The sequence below is a fragment of the Camellia sinensis genome, chromosome 3, assembly GCF_055761805.1.
Source record: "Camellia sinensis isolate YWXY chromosome 3, ASM5576180v1, whole genome shotgun sequence".
NCBI lineage: Eukaryota > Viridiplantae > Streptophyta > Magnoliopsida > Ericales > Theaceae > Camellia > Camellia sinensis.
The window spans coordinates 4,029,322-4,042,800 of record NC_138963.1 but is presented as its reverse complement, the minus strand read 5'-3'; positions in this window follow the sequence as shown (position 1 = coordinate 4,042,800).

The window sequence follows — 13,479 nt, the reverse complement described above, 5'->3', positions numbered from 1 at the left end:
GCATTTGGCATTGTAAACTTTCGCAGTGGTCCCCATTTGTTCTCCATTATGTTATAATAACATCAACCAAAAAATGTCCAAAAAAAAAAATTTGAAAAACAAAAATACAACTGATCACTAAGGAACTAAACTTTTTCACCAACAAAAGTAAAGGTTTTTTTTGCAAAATACAATTAGAGTCCAATTTCACTCATCATGTGAGTGGGCACGAAACGTAAAAGGAAATATAAAAAAGTTCTTAAGCTATATTTGGTTGGGAGATTGGAGAAGAGATTTGAAAAGGAAAAGAGAAAAGATATAATTTTTGGAGTCTCTAGCATTACTCTTTTTCTTTTTCTTTCCAAGTTCCTTTCCAAATTCCTCAACCAAATACAACATTAGTGACTAAATTTTGAAAATGCCACTAATAAATGTATTTTTAAGAACCAAATAATTTCATGCTAAATTGTATACCTTTTTTAAAATAAAATTTTGGTCTTGACAGGATAGTAATTCATTACCAAATGTCTAATTTCAGCCTTAAATAGTAGAGACAATTGGTGAAAAGTTTGTTTCAAAGGGGTATAAAGTATTAGATCCAAGGTAAAATCTTGTTTGGTAATAAGGACAAGGTGAAAATTGTTGACGATGTTGAAAAAGTTGCCGGAAAAGTCGACGATGGCCTGCGGTGGCAAGTGATGATGGTGAGGTAGAGAAATGTATTATATTCAACAAATATGGTGTTAAATGAGTGGCATATGAAAAGCGAAAACAAAAAGCAATGATGAACTTTTTTTTTTTTTGAACAGATGACGAACTTCATCTTCATCATTTTCCGTTCCTGGTATATACAAGGATAGCAAATCAGCTTCTATTCTGAAGTCTTTCGGGAACGCACTAAAAAAAATCTAATTTTTCAACTTTTTAACTTTTTTTAGTAAAAAAAAGTCAGTTTTTTTAATCAAAAAATCCAATTTTTTATCAAAAAAAAAAAAAACACTAAAAAAGCCAAAAAAATCAACTTTTTACCAAATTTTCAAAACATCACTCTATTTCATGCCCGAATAAACAAGAACACACACACACAAAAAAAAAAAAAAAAAGAAAGTAAATCAGCAATATCATTTTATAAAATTCGTGGAACGAAATTTCAAAATTTCTATGAAAACAAAAAAACAAAATAGTGTCAACACTTTCAAATCCGATCTATAATTAGTTTAAATGAACTAAAATATAAAATAAATAAATAAATAAATAAATAAAACTTGGTGTGATCTGATCATTAGATTGTCGGCCGTCAAACGGAGGGTGCTACGACGACAGCAGCAGAAGATGCGGCCCCACCATAAGGCCGGTGTGGCGAACGACGATGCGGTGGCAGTGGATGGAGGGTTCGAAATTGGGAGCGGTAGAGGAGAGGACGTTGATGAAATTTGGTGAAAAACGTAGGGGTATTTCGGGAAATAAAGAGTTTGTTGGGAGTTTTGCAAGAATTTTAGCCGAAAGCGACAGGAAAGAAAGAGAATCAGAGTGGATGATCTTTTTGACCTTCGAACTGAGGAGAGAGAGAGATATTTAAGAGTGCTGGGGGTTTATATGGTGTGCTGTAGAGCAGGGGTTTTACTGTGAGTTTCCAACGTCGTAAACCGTTGATGTTCAAATGAACGGTGGTGGTTAAGGTTGTAGTTTATATTGACTTGCTGACGGAGAAGGAATGTGAGGGGAAGAAGCTACGTCGTATGACGCAGTTTGGCAGATGAAGCAAAAGGTGAGTGGGTTGGGCTAGACGTTATATGAAGCTGTTTGGTTTCTTCAAAGTTGTTTGAAAGGGGTCCATTGAAGCAGGCCCATTATAACCAAAAATATGATTTACTTGGGCTGCTCACAAAATTATTAAGGAAAATTCAATTATTACATAAAATTCATACAAAAAAAACTTGACAAAAATGATGTGATAATATTATTATTATAAATAAATTTATCTTCAATGGTATTTTGCTTTAAAGTGAAAGAATCACAATGAACCATATTATTATAGATGAAAATTATGTATGAATTTTTTGTTTGTCTAGCATTACTCAATTAATAATACATTAAAAATAAACTAATCTCCCATTAATGAGTAATTATCATGTATTTCAAAAATTCAATATTGACGGTATGTCTAGCCAATAGTAAAGGCTTAGAGAATTATATAATCCTATAAACAAAGAAATAATAGAAAATAAGTGGTTACCATTGGATGGGCACACAGTCATGTGATTTTCTTTACCCATATGATAATTTTTGCCAATTTAAGGGTTTGTGGGTACATAATTCTGTATCTCAAAATCCTTTCGTCTTCCTATTCCAATGCACATTATTTTGAGCACAAGTTCTAACACTTTATCTTCTTTTCTTACAAATTCGAGGGGTTTGTGAGAATGCATGATTCTTTATCTCAAATTTGTCTATCTCTTTATCTCAACCATTAGATCATGCATTGAAATTTATGCATTTCAAGATTATTATTACATAATTTAATGATTGAGAGTACACTGACGAAAAAATTCAAAGACACAAGATGTTTTGGGATTTGCTATTTTTAATTATTTGAAGGAAATTTAGAAACCCCCCAAAGATCATGCATGGGCAAAGTTTTTATTTACTGATAATAAAGGAGAAGGAACATAACACACTTTCTTTGCACTTGCAACAATATACTAATTGTCTACATATTCTACGCTAAATTAAAAATCTTAGCTTAAAAGAATGAAGATTGAAAAAATATGCAATTCTCAGACAAAACTAATAAACAATAATACTGGCTGAGTACAAATGGGAAGTAACATAACAAGCTTTCTTGCAGACACTTGCAAATCTGATAAAAATCTTAGAAAAAGAAGAAAAAAGAAAAAAAAATGCTAGTGATAGACAGGGAATGAATCAAAGAGGGTTGGTGTGATTGATTAGTTCAAAAGAGCTGGCCAATGATTGCAGCGGCGAGGGATTGGGAAAGGTGGTTGTAGCCGGATTCACTGGGATGAACACTATCCCAAAACAAGTGATTGGAAGCAGAGTGACACACCGGAGTGATGGGAGAACAAAGGAATGCTGCTTCTATCAATCCACTCCTGCAGCACCCTTTTCGAGTTTCATTGAGCCCTGTTGTTTCACCATTCTCACACCATTAGTTCAATATTATTTTTACCTTTTGTATCGAAAATAGAAATACTACCAATTTAGAAAATAAAATTAGAAAAGTATTTATAATTTTAATCTTACCATTTAGATTCATTTATGTTTGGCCTTGTAACAAAAATTTCAAATACACATCATATGAATTATTGAGTCAACTGTCCTATATAGTGAGACTTAACTTTTTAGTTAGAGCTTATTAGCTTTTCCAAATTTTTGATGGAAAAATGTTGGCTTTTTGGCAGAAATAGAAGATGCCAAATGAATTTTGTCTTTGTAGTTGAAATCTTAATTATCAATAAGATACCAATTACTTGCAATAAGATGTGGTGGACCACATATTCATGGATATCACGCTCATGGGAGAGCTACAATGGTATATCTTCTATAATTTTTTTTACAAAATTTTATAAAATTTCATAATATAAATTACAAAAAATTATACTATTTTTTACTATGAAATGTCATAACAAACATTATAAAGCGTCATAATTTTATTATTCGTAATTTCAGAATGCACATTATAAATTTATTATTCGTAATTTTACCACAAAAAAAAAATAACATATACTATAAATATTCATAACTTTTATCTTAAAAAATCACAATTTTTTACGATACACATCTTGTAAATTTCTCCGGCACTCATCTTTTAAGTGGGTAATTTTTTAAAAGTCTCTAGCATTTTTTTACTGTTGTAATGCCCTCAAAATAAACCCATAAATCATCCAATATTACCATGCTTAGACATAAGAGAATAAAGCATAAATATATTCCATCAGAGTATTCATTACAAGATGTATTGCATGTTGACAACAAAAGTAAATGCTCTATAGGCTTACAACTTTCCAAGTCAACACTTGGGTTACAAAAGAGAGTACTAACTCAATACACAAAATAAGCCCTTAGCTTGATGCACATGTAATACAAAAATGTAATCACAAAAGATGTTCCAGCCACTAAGCTTCTCAAGCTATGTCCTTGGAGGTGGCATGCTACCTGCACCTGAAAATGACGTCCCATAAAGGGTGAGCCACAGCCTAGTAGAAATATATTAGACCAACTATAAACAATGACTAAAATAATAGCATTCGATAGATGGTCCATGCTTATATTCCAACTTATATCATATTATAGTTTCATGACAATCATGTCCATGTTACATTTCCTTTTATAAAACGTGGCTCAAAACTTGGCCAAATAAATCGACAGAGACTACATCTCTTATTAACAATACCTCCAATTCAGTTGGGATAACAACTCATGCTAAACATTTCTTACTTCATAGTAGATACACATTTTGGTGCTGTATCAATCTCAAACAAAAATTACTTTCATACTTCACAAATGATACACATTTTAGTACTGTATCAATAACATGTAAAAACACTTCCATACTTCACAAATGATACACATTTTAGTGCTGTATCAATGTCAAACAACATCCGGTTTAGAGGTCCATCCCCTATCTTCCCCTAAACCGTGGAGTACATCCCCTATCTCCTCCCACACAACATAACGTATATAAACACAGATCATATACATAATTAATCAATACATAAGGTTAATGTATTATTCCAACCGTCATATTCGATGACACATTCCATTTATTAGTTTTAGTTTGCCTAATCATCATGCATTGTCTACAACAATCAAGACTATCCTCCACCGATAACCCAAAGCAGTTATTTCTAAACAGAAAATAAATGCACAAAATGGATATATTATCAACATTTTGACTAGGTGAGCGATAAATTAATCCAACTACACCCTTCAATCCCATACCTTTCCAATTTGAATATTTCCTATTCAATTTCTCATTTCCCAAAATTAATTATACAAATTAATTTATCTTAACAATTAGGGCTTTTTCCCATATTCACAATACCAACCCTAAGGTTCCATTTTCATCAATAATCCAACACTAAGTCCATTTTCCAATGTATTACATACACAAAGGTTTCTATGCCTGAAACCCCATCTTTTGAAAATTACACAATGACCCCAAAACCTTCTCAAAATTACCTAACAACCCCCAACATATCAAAAATGCCAAAATTTAAAGACAAAGCTCATAAGATGGAGTAGGATATCCCTACCTCGAAGTTAGAGCTCAAACGGAGAAGATGAAGAAATTCAAAGTGCTCCAAAATCCAATATTTTCAGATTGATCAAATGCCCACACCAAGCTCTACAACTTTTGCAAAGGAACTAAGGCAGGAGGTCACTCTAACTAGATCAAACCTTAGAGAGAAGGTAGGTCCTAGAGAAAGGAGCTCTCAAAAAGGGTTTTAGAAAAGTAAGAGAGAGAGTGAGGATGTAAAAAGTGATTCAAAATAGCCTAGCTGCCAACTGATATACGACTCTCCCGCTCAAGCGGAGAAAAGGACGCTCGAGTGTCAAACACAAAAACTGGACCCGCTCGAGTGCAAGAAGGCCCGCTCGAGCACCAAGACACAACTGCAAATCATACCCACTCGAGCGCAAAGGAAAAGCCGCTCGAGCGTAGATCTTCCCCTTCCAAAACTTTTACAGACATTGAACTACCCGCTCGAGCGCCAAGATAACCACTCGAGCGCGACCCGCTCGAGCGTAAGGAAACCCGCTCGAGCGTGAAAAACACAACTGCAGAAGTTTTGCAGAGGCACGAAATACTGGAAGTATGAAATCTTCGCTCGAGCACACAAGGACCCGCTCAAGCGGACCACTCAAAAACTAGGCAACAAGAATTTGAACTAAGGCTCAACCCACCTGTTCGAAGCACGCCCAATACATCCCAAAACTCAAACATAAGGAATTAAAGGATGACAACAAGATATATAACCACCAACTCCACGGAACCAAAGTCCGGAATACAACAAATACAGAAAGGGAAAGCTGAGATCGCTATAACCTTCCCCCCTTAAAGAATTTCGTCCCCAAAATTAAGTACAAGTTTTTCAAAACAAGTTTTCTCAATTACCACATTTTTACAATGCAAAATTCAACAACTTAACCCATTACCGGTCATTTCATCTCTTTTCAAGAGGCAATTTACAACATTTTCCACAACATGCATTATAAATATGCATTCCCTGAAATTCCACAAATGTCAATACCATATTCCACAATTCTATATCATATTCAATGCTCATGATATATTTCCATTTCTACAATACGTTCAACATATGCAATGTTACAATAAACTTCCATTTCAAGGCAAGTTTCAAAATATATTTCCATAAACCAAAACATCCACAATGTTTTATAACTTAAGACACATTCAATGCTCTTAAAGTTCAACAATATCACAAAATTACCAATGCATGGTTACACATCAATAAACAGGTCCGGATATTTCTCACGGACCTCTAACTCACGTTCCCAAGTGGCTTCTTCCACTCTGTGATGCTTCCACAAGACTTTCACCAAAGGTATGGTCTTGCCTCGCAAGACTTGATCCCATCTATCCAAGACCCGAACCGATCTCTCCTCATACGAGGCATCCTCATCTACCTCTAAGTCGGTCCAATCCAACACGTGCGATGGATCCGGCTCATACTTCCGAAGCATACTAACATGAAATATGTCATGTACCCCGGACAACTGTGGTGGCAAAGCCAAACGATAAGCAACCTCCCCAATCCCCTCAAGGATCTCAAAGGGACCAATAAACCGAGGGGACAACTTTCCACTCTTCCCAAACCTCATCAAACCTCGCCTAGGTGATATTTTCAAAAAAACATGATCACCCGTCTCTAATGCCAAAGGCCTCCTCCTATGGTCGGCATAACTCTTTTAGCGACTCTGGGCTGTAACAAGCCTCTTACGGATAAGCTCAACTTTCTCCATCGTTTCCCTCACCAACTCCGAGCCCAACAAAGGTGCATCACCCACCTCGGCCCAACAAACTGGAGACCTATACGGTCGGCCATACAAGGCCTCAAATGGTGCCATACCGATACTAGATTGAAAGCTGTTGTTGTAGGCAAACTCCACCAAGGGCAAGTGCCTCTCCCACGTCCCACTAAAGTCAAGGACACAACCTCGAAGCATATCCTCAAGGATCTGAATAGTACGCTCGGACTGCCCGTCAGTCTGAGGATGATAAGTCGTGCTAAAGGTCAATCTAGTCAACGACGAAGCTAGCCAGGAGAAATCTTTCACAAACCGGCGGTAATACCCAACTAATCCCTGAAAACTGCGGATCTCAAAAACACTCTTTGGCTGTGCCCAATCTTGCACTGCCTCTATCTTGGATGTATCAACAGACATCCCTTCCCCGGATACCACATGGCCTAAGAACTTGACCTCTCCTAGCCAAAACTCACACTTCCCAAACTTAGCATACAGCTTATGGGCTCTAAGCAACTCAAGCACCACTCTCAAGTGTTCCTCGTGCTCCTCCTCAGAAGGTGAATAAATTAGAATGTCGTCCACGAAAACGACCACAAAGTGATCTAAGAATTCCCGGAAGATCCGGTTCATCAAATCCATAAACACTACCGGTGCGTTGGTGAGCCCAAATGGCATCACCAGAAACTCATAATGGCCATACCGCGTACGGAATGTCGTCATCGGAATATCCTCCTCCCTAACCCTTAACTAGTGGTAACGCGATCTCAAGTCTATCTTAAAGAAACAACGAGAACCCTTCAACTGGTCAAACAAATCATCTACATGGGGCATAGGGTACTTATTCTTGACCGTAGCCCGATTCAATTTTTGATAATCGATACAAAGTCTCAAAGCACCATTTTTCTTTTTAGCAAAGAGGGTCGGTGCTTCCCACGGTGAAACACTAGGGCGAATAAAGCCCTTATCCAGCAACTCCTGGAGCTGAATCTTCAACTCACTCAACTCGGCTGGGGCAAAACAATAAGGTGCCATAGAAATCGGCACCATACCGGGCACTAAATCAATAAAGAACTCTATCTCTCGGTGAGGCGGCAAACTATTGAGATCCTCGGGAAAGACATCTGAATACTCGTAAACCACTCTTGGTAATATAATCTGGGTCTCATCACACTCACTACTCAAAAGGCTAGCAAGAAGACCACTAAGCTCACTCCGCCCTCGCGGATCATACATCGGTGGCAACACACTACCAACCCGATCCCCCAAGAAATGGAAACACTCCCCGCTCAAGGTACATACTGTGACCCTCTAGCGGTAGCAATCGATAACAGCCCCGTATGACGATTGCCAGCCCATACCCAAAATAACATCAAAACCTGACATGGGCATAACTATTAAAGGAAACGGAAGCCGTCGATCGGCGACCTCTATATCACAACCTCTACATCCTTGTTTCAAAATCAATTCACTCCCAACAGGTGATACAACACATATAAGAGATGCTAATTGTGCCAACTCCAACCCCAAAATAGATGCAAATGCAACAGATACAAAGGACTGAGATGCACCCGTATCAATTAACACACTAGCAACCGAATTGCAAAACAGAAAGGTACCTCTTACAACAGATGGAGTCGGTACTAGGTTTTGTGCGGTAACAGCATACACACGCCCTGTAGGCCCCTGATTCACCTGCTTACCCCTTGGAGCAAACGATTGCTGCACAGACTGGGACGACGAAGCTCCCGGATTGGCCCTCGAGGCATGCACAGACTGAGCTGGCTGAATACCCTGCGTCTGCCTAGAACCAGACGCTCCCGATGTGGCACTCAACTATGGGCAAAACCTCTTCGGGTGCCCAGGCTGACCACACTGATAACAAGACAAAGGCTGGCCTCTGCCCTGACTCTGGCCCTGAGGTCGAGCCGAAGAAGAAGCAGCTCGCTGACCACCTCCCCTCTGCGGGCAAACCGAAGACTTGTGGCCCAACTGACCACACTTAAAATAGGTAAAGTCTCCCGGCTGCCTCTCCCTAAGCCTGTACTCGGCACTGGAAATGTCGATCTAGTAAAAGCACCCTGAGACTGCTGGGGGTTAGAACCCCTCTGTCTCCTGCCATCACCCTGGCCATCTTGACTCCTCTTGGAGCCTCTCTGCCCCTCCTTCTCCTCCTGCATCATGATCTCCATATGGGCTGCAGTATCAACCAAACGCCCATAGTCTCGGGTCATAGAACCCCCAACTTTCATCTTGAGGCCGCGCCTCAACTTCTTCTCAAACTCGATGCAACAACGTTCCTCGGACGCCACAAGTTCAGGTGTAAACCTGGACAGACTGGTAAAAGTAGCCCCAAACTTGGCCATTGACAAACTCAGCTGCTTGAGCTAGCAAAACTGTTCTCTCAGCTTCTTCCTGACTGTTGGAGATAAGCACTTCTCTTGGAAAGCTTCTACAAAAGCCTCCCACGTGCCACCAATACGGCCCCTCATGTATTTCTACCACTGACTCGCACCCCCCTTAAGCTGGAAAGATGCCAAGGTCACTTTCAATGCTCCGTCCTCGATACCAAATATCTCGAACATCTTTGTCATTTGTTCCAACCACTCATCAGCCTTAAGTGGCTCCTTCGGATCCCCAATAAACTCGTCTGGATTAGACCGGAAGAACTCTCTCTTCAGAAAGGAAGGCCCTACATCAACAACCTGGGCCTGAACTTGGGCCTGTACTGGATTCTCAGCTCTGAGAATGCCCATAGACTCCCTCAAAGCATCGGCTATCCCACGGGCTAAAGCGCCCATAGCCTGCTGACCTGCTGGCTCAGCCATATTGGCCTGACCAACTCCCTCCTGCATCGCCGGAATCTCATCCGGTATAGGCACTTCCTGCCTTCTAGGCCTACCACCTCGTCCTCGTCCTGACATCCTAATAAAGGTAACGAAGGCATTAGCACATTCACAAATGTGCCGAAGCTATAATACTCACGTCCTAATGCATGGACAATTGTAATTCACTCCACGTAAGCACATAAACACATAAGCACTTACGAATTTCATTTCCGGATAATGATAGTCCCGAGGCATTACAAGAGTTCCGGTTAGAAATAGCATTGATCAAGTGCTTTTCTAACAAGACTCACAGAAACCCAAGGATCCAATCAACATCCTAGAAACTAAATCCCATACCCAAGTAGTCACATAAACATGTTATCACATAAGGACATAACATTACTTCTAAGTCTCTAACAAGCGAGACAAACCCATTGTGATACTAATCACTTCCCACGTATCCAAAGTATTCAAAGCCGGTACGCTATGATACCAAGTTGTAACGCCCTCAAAATAAACCCATAAATCATCCAATCTTACCATGCTTAGACATAAGAGAATAAAGCATAAACATATTCCATCAGAGTATTCATTACAAGATGTATTGCATGTTGACAACAAAAGTAAACGCCCTATAGGCTTACAACCTTCCAAGTCAACACTAGGGTTACAAAAGAGAGTACTAACTCAATACACAAAATAAGCCCTTGGCTTGATGTACATGTAATACAAAAATGTAATCACAAAAGATGTCCCAGCACTAAGCCTCTCAAGCTATGTCCTTGGAGGTGGCATGCTACCTGTACCTGAAAATGATGTCCCATAAAGGGTGAGCCACAGCCCAGTAGAAATATACTAAACCAACTATAAACAATGACTAAAATAATAGCATTCGATAGATGGTCCACGCTTATATTCCAACTTATATCATATTACAGTTTCATGACAATCATGTCCATGTTACATTTCCTCTTATAAAACGTGGCTCAAAACCTGGCCAGACAAATCGACAGAGACTACATCTCTTATTAACAATACCTCCAATTCAATTGGGATAACAACTCATGCTAAACATTTCTTACTTCATAGTAGAGACACATTTTGGTGCTGTATCTATCTCAAACAAAAATCACTTCCATACTTCACAAATGATACACATTTTAGTGCTATATCAATAACATGTAAAAACACTTCCATACTTCACAAATGATACACATTTTAGTGCTGTATCAATGTCAAACAACATCCGATTTAGAGGTCCATCCCCTATCTTCCCCTAAACCGTGGAGTGCATCTCCTATCTCCTTCCACACAACACAACGTATATAAACACAGATCATATACATAATTAATCAGTACATAAGGTTAATGTATTATTCCAACCATCATATTCGATGACACATTCCATTGATTAGTTTTAGTTTGCCTAATCATCATGCATTGTCTACAACAATCAAGACTATACTCCGCCGATAGCCCAAAGCAGTGATTTCTAAACAGAAAATAAATGCACAAAATGGATATATTATCAACATTTTCACTAGGTGAGCGATAAATTAATCCAACTACACCCTTCAATCCCATACCTTTCCAATTTGAATATTTCCTATTCAATTTCTCATTTTCCAAAATTAATTATACAAATTAATTAACCATAATGTCGACACCCCATTTTTGACTGCCCTTAAGACTTGAGCACTATTGATGGTTTACTTGGTGGAGAAAGGTGTGCAGCGCAAAGGTTCAGTTTCTTCAGCAAGGAGAGAGATATATCTCAACTTCATACCCCTTTTGGACCAAAAAAATCTTGATCAAAAGATTTTAGACCTTGAAACCCTCTCTTTCAAAACGTTTTGAAAATAAAGTTCCTACGATATTCCGACGCTCGTATTTTGTTAAATGTCGCGCTTTTCGGTAAACCGAGCAAGGACAAAGTGGAAATGAATGAAAGAGAGATGAAATCTTTGAAAAATATTTCAAAACACCTTGTTAGGGGTTTGGAGTTGAGGAAAAGAAGAAAAGAGGGAAGAAACCCAGTTGGGGAAGAAAATGGGCATGGACCGTTAAGAGAGAAAGTCGAGCGGTCCTCGCTAAATCAGGCTTATCAGTCTATACACTTGGATTTAAGCTACGAGGACACCACCGTTGGAAAGAAGACTTCCAGGGCTTCATTTTTCACTCAAGAATCTCCTAAAGACAAGTGCGGACGGGGGAGATATGGTTGGTAGAAGTAGGGCATCAATCCGGTTGGACAGAATCTGCGCGGCTTCACCAAAACAGGCATAACTTTTTGCACAGTTGGAGTTTTAATGCAAGGCTGGCGCCATTGGAAAACTAACTTCTGGGGCTTCATCATCGATTATGACTGACAACCTTGAACCATTTGACCTGCTCGGCCGATCGGGCCAAGTGGTCGGCTGACCACTTGAACTGGTCGGCCAACTCCCCCCTTTTTTGTCTCTTTGAGTTGCTTCCAGTTGTGCCAGCTGGGAGGCATTGGCTGCATCCTCCATACACGTATATGGAGGATGTTTGACCTAGCTTTGAAGCTTCTTGGAGAAGCTTTAGCCACTCTTCTCTATAAAGGAAGGGCTCCTCTTCCATTGCAAGGGTTCTAAAATTGCTGTAGCAAAAACCATACATCTCCCTCTCTATATCTCTCTTTTGTGTTCAAAACTCCATAGTTCTTGCACATTTACACTACACCTCTTAGCCTAACACCTCCAACACTAACCTAAGCTTCTTGGAAGGTCTTGAGAGGTCCTAAGGTCTGAGTTTTTGGTCTCAAAGCTGCTGGAGTTGCTGAGCTTTAAGGGTAACACTTCTTTCCGTCTTTTAAGCATTGTTTTGCTTCGTATTTTTTCCATACTTGAAAGCATATTTGGGCTCTATCATAAACTAAAAAAAGTCTTATTTTGAGTTCCTCTTGAAATTTGTTTGAGGTCATTTTTTTGTTGGGGGTCATCTACCCCCTTGCATGCTTGTTTTCATCTTGTTTTGAACCATGCATCTTGGCCTTTGTGTTGTGATTTGTCTGGCCTTTTAGCCACAAAAATCCATAGCATACTATTTTAAGTCCCAAAATCAGAGAGGGGTGACCCTCTCTGTCCTTGTTTTGTTTACTAGCTTTCTTGGCCTTTCAAAGGAGCCCCTATTTTCATGTTTCCAAGCCATGTTTCAGGCCATTTTTGATGAGTTTTAGGACTTGCATGAGCTCTTTCCAGAGCTATTTTTTCCATATTAGGTGTCCCTCTTGCATGTGTACAGTAACCCTCTTTATGGCCTTTCAAAGGAGCCTTTACTTGCATGCTTCCTAGCCTCATTTCAGGCCCTTTTTAGTGAGTTTTAGGGCCTACATAACCTTTGTCCTAAGGTGGTTTTGTCATATTGGATGTCCATTATACATATGTAGAATAACCCTCTTATTGGCCTTTCAAAGGAGCATATCATTCTAGCATGTGTTGACTAAGTTCCAGTGGGTTTTTGGTCATATTTTGGCATGCCATGTTTTCATTTTTGGTTGGTTTGGTGGCCTCTCACGTGCTTCATATGGTTGTAGTGTAAATCATGGTTCACTAGCTTGTATTGCATGATCTTTTGGCCCCCTTTCCTAGCATATTTTGGGCATGATCCAAACTAATTTTATTCATATTTTAGGCTG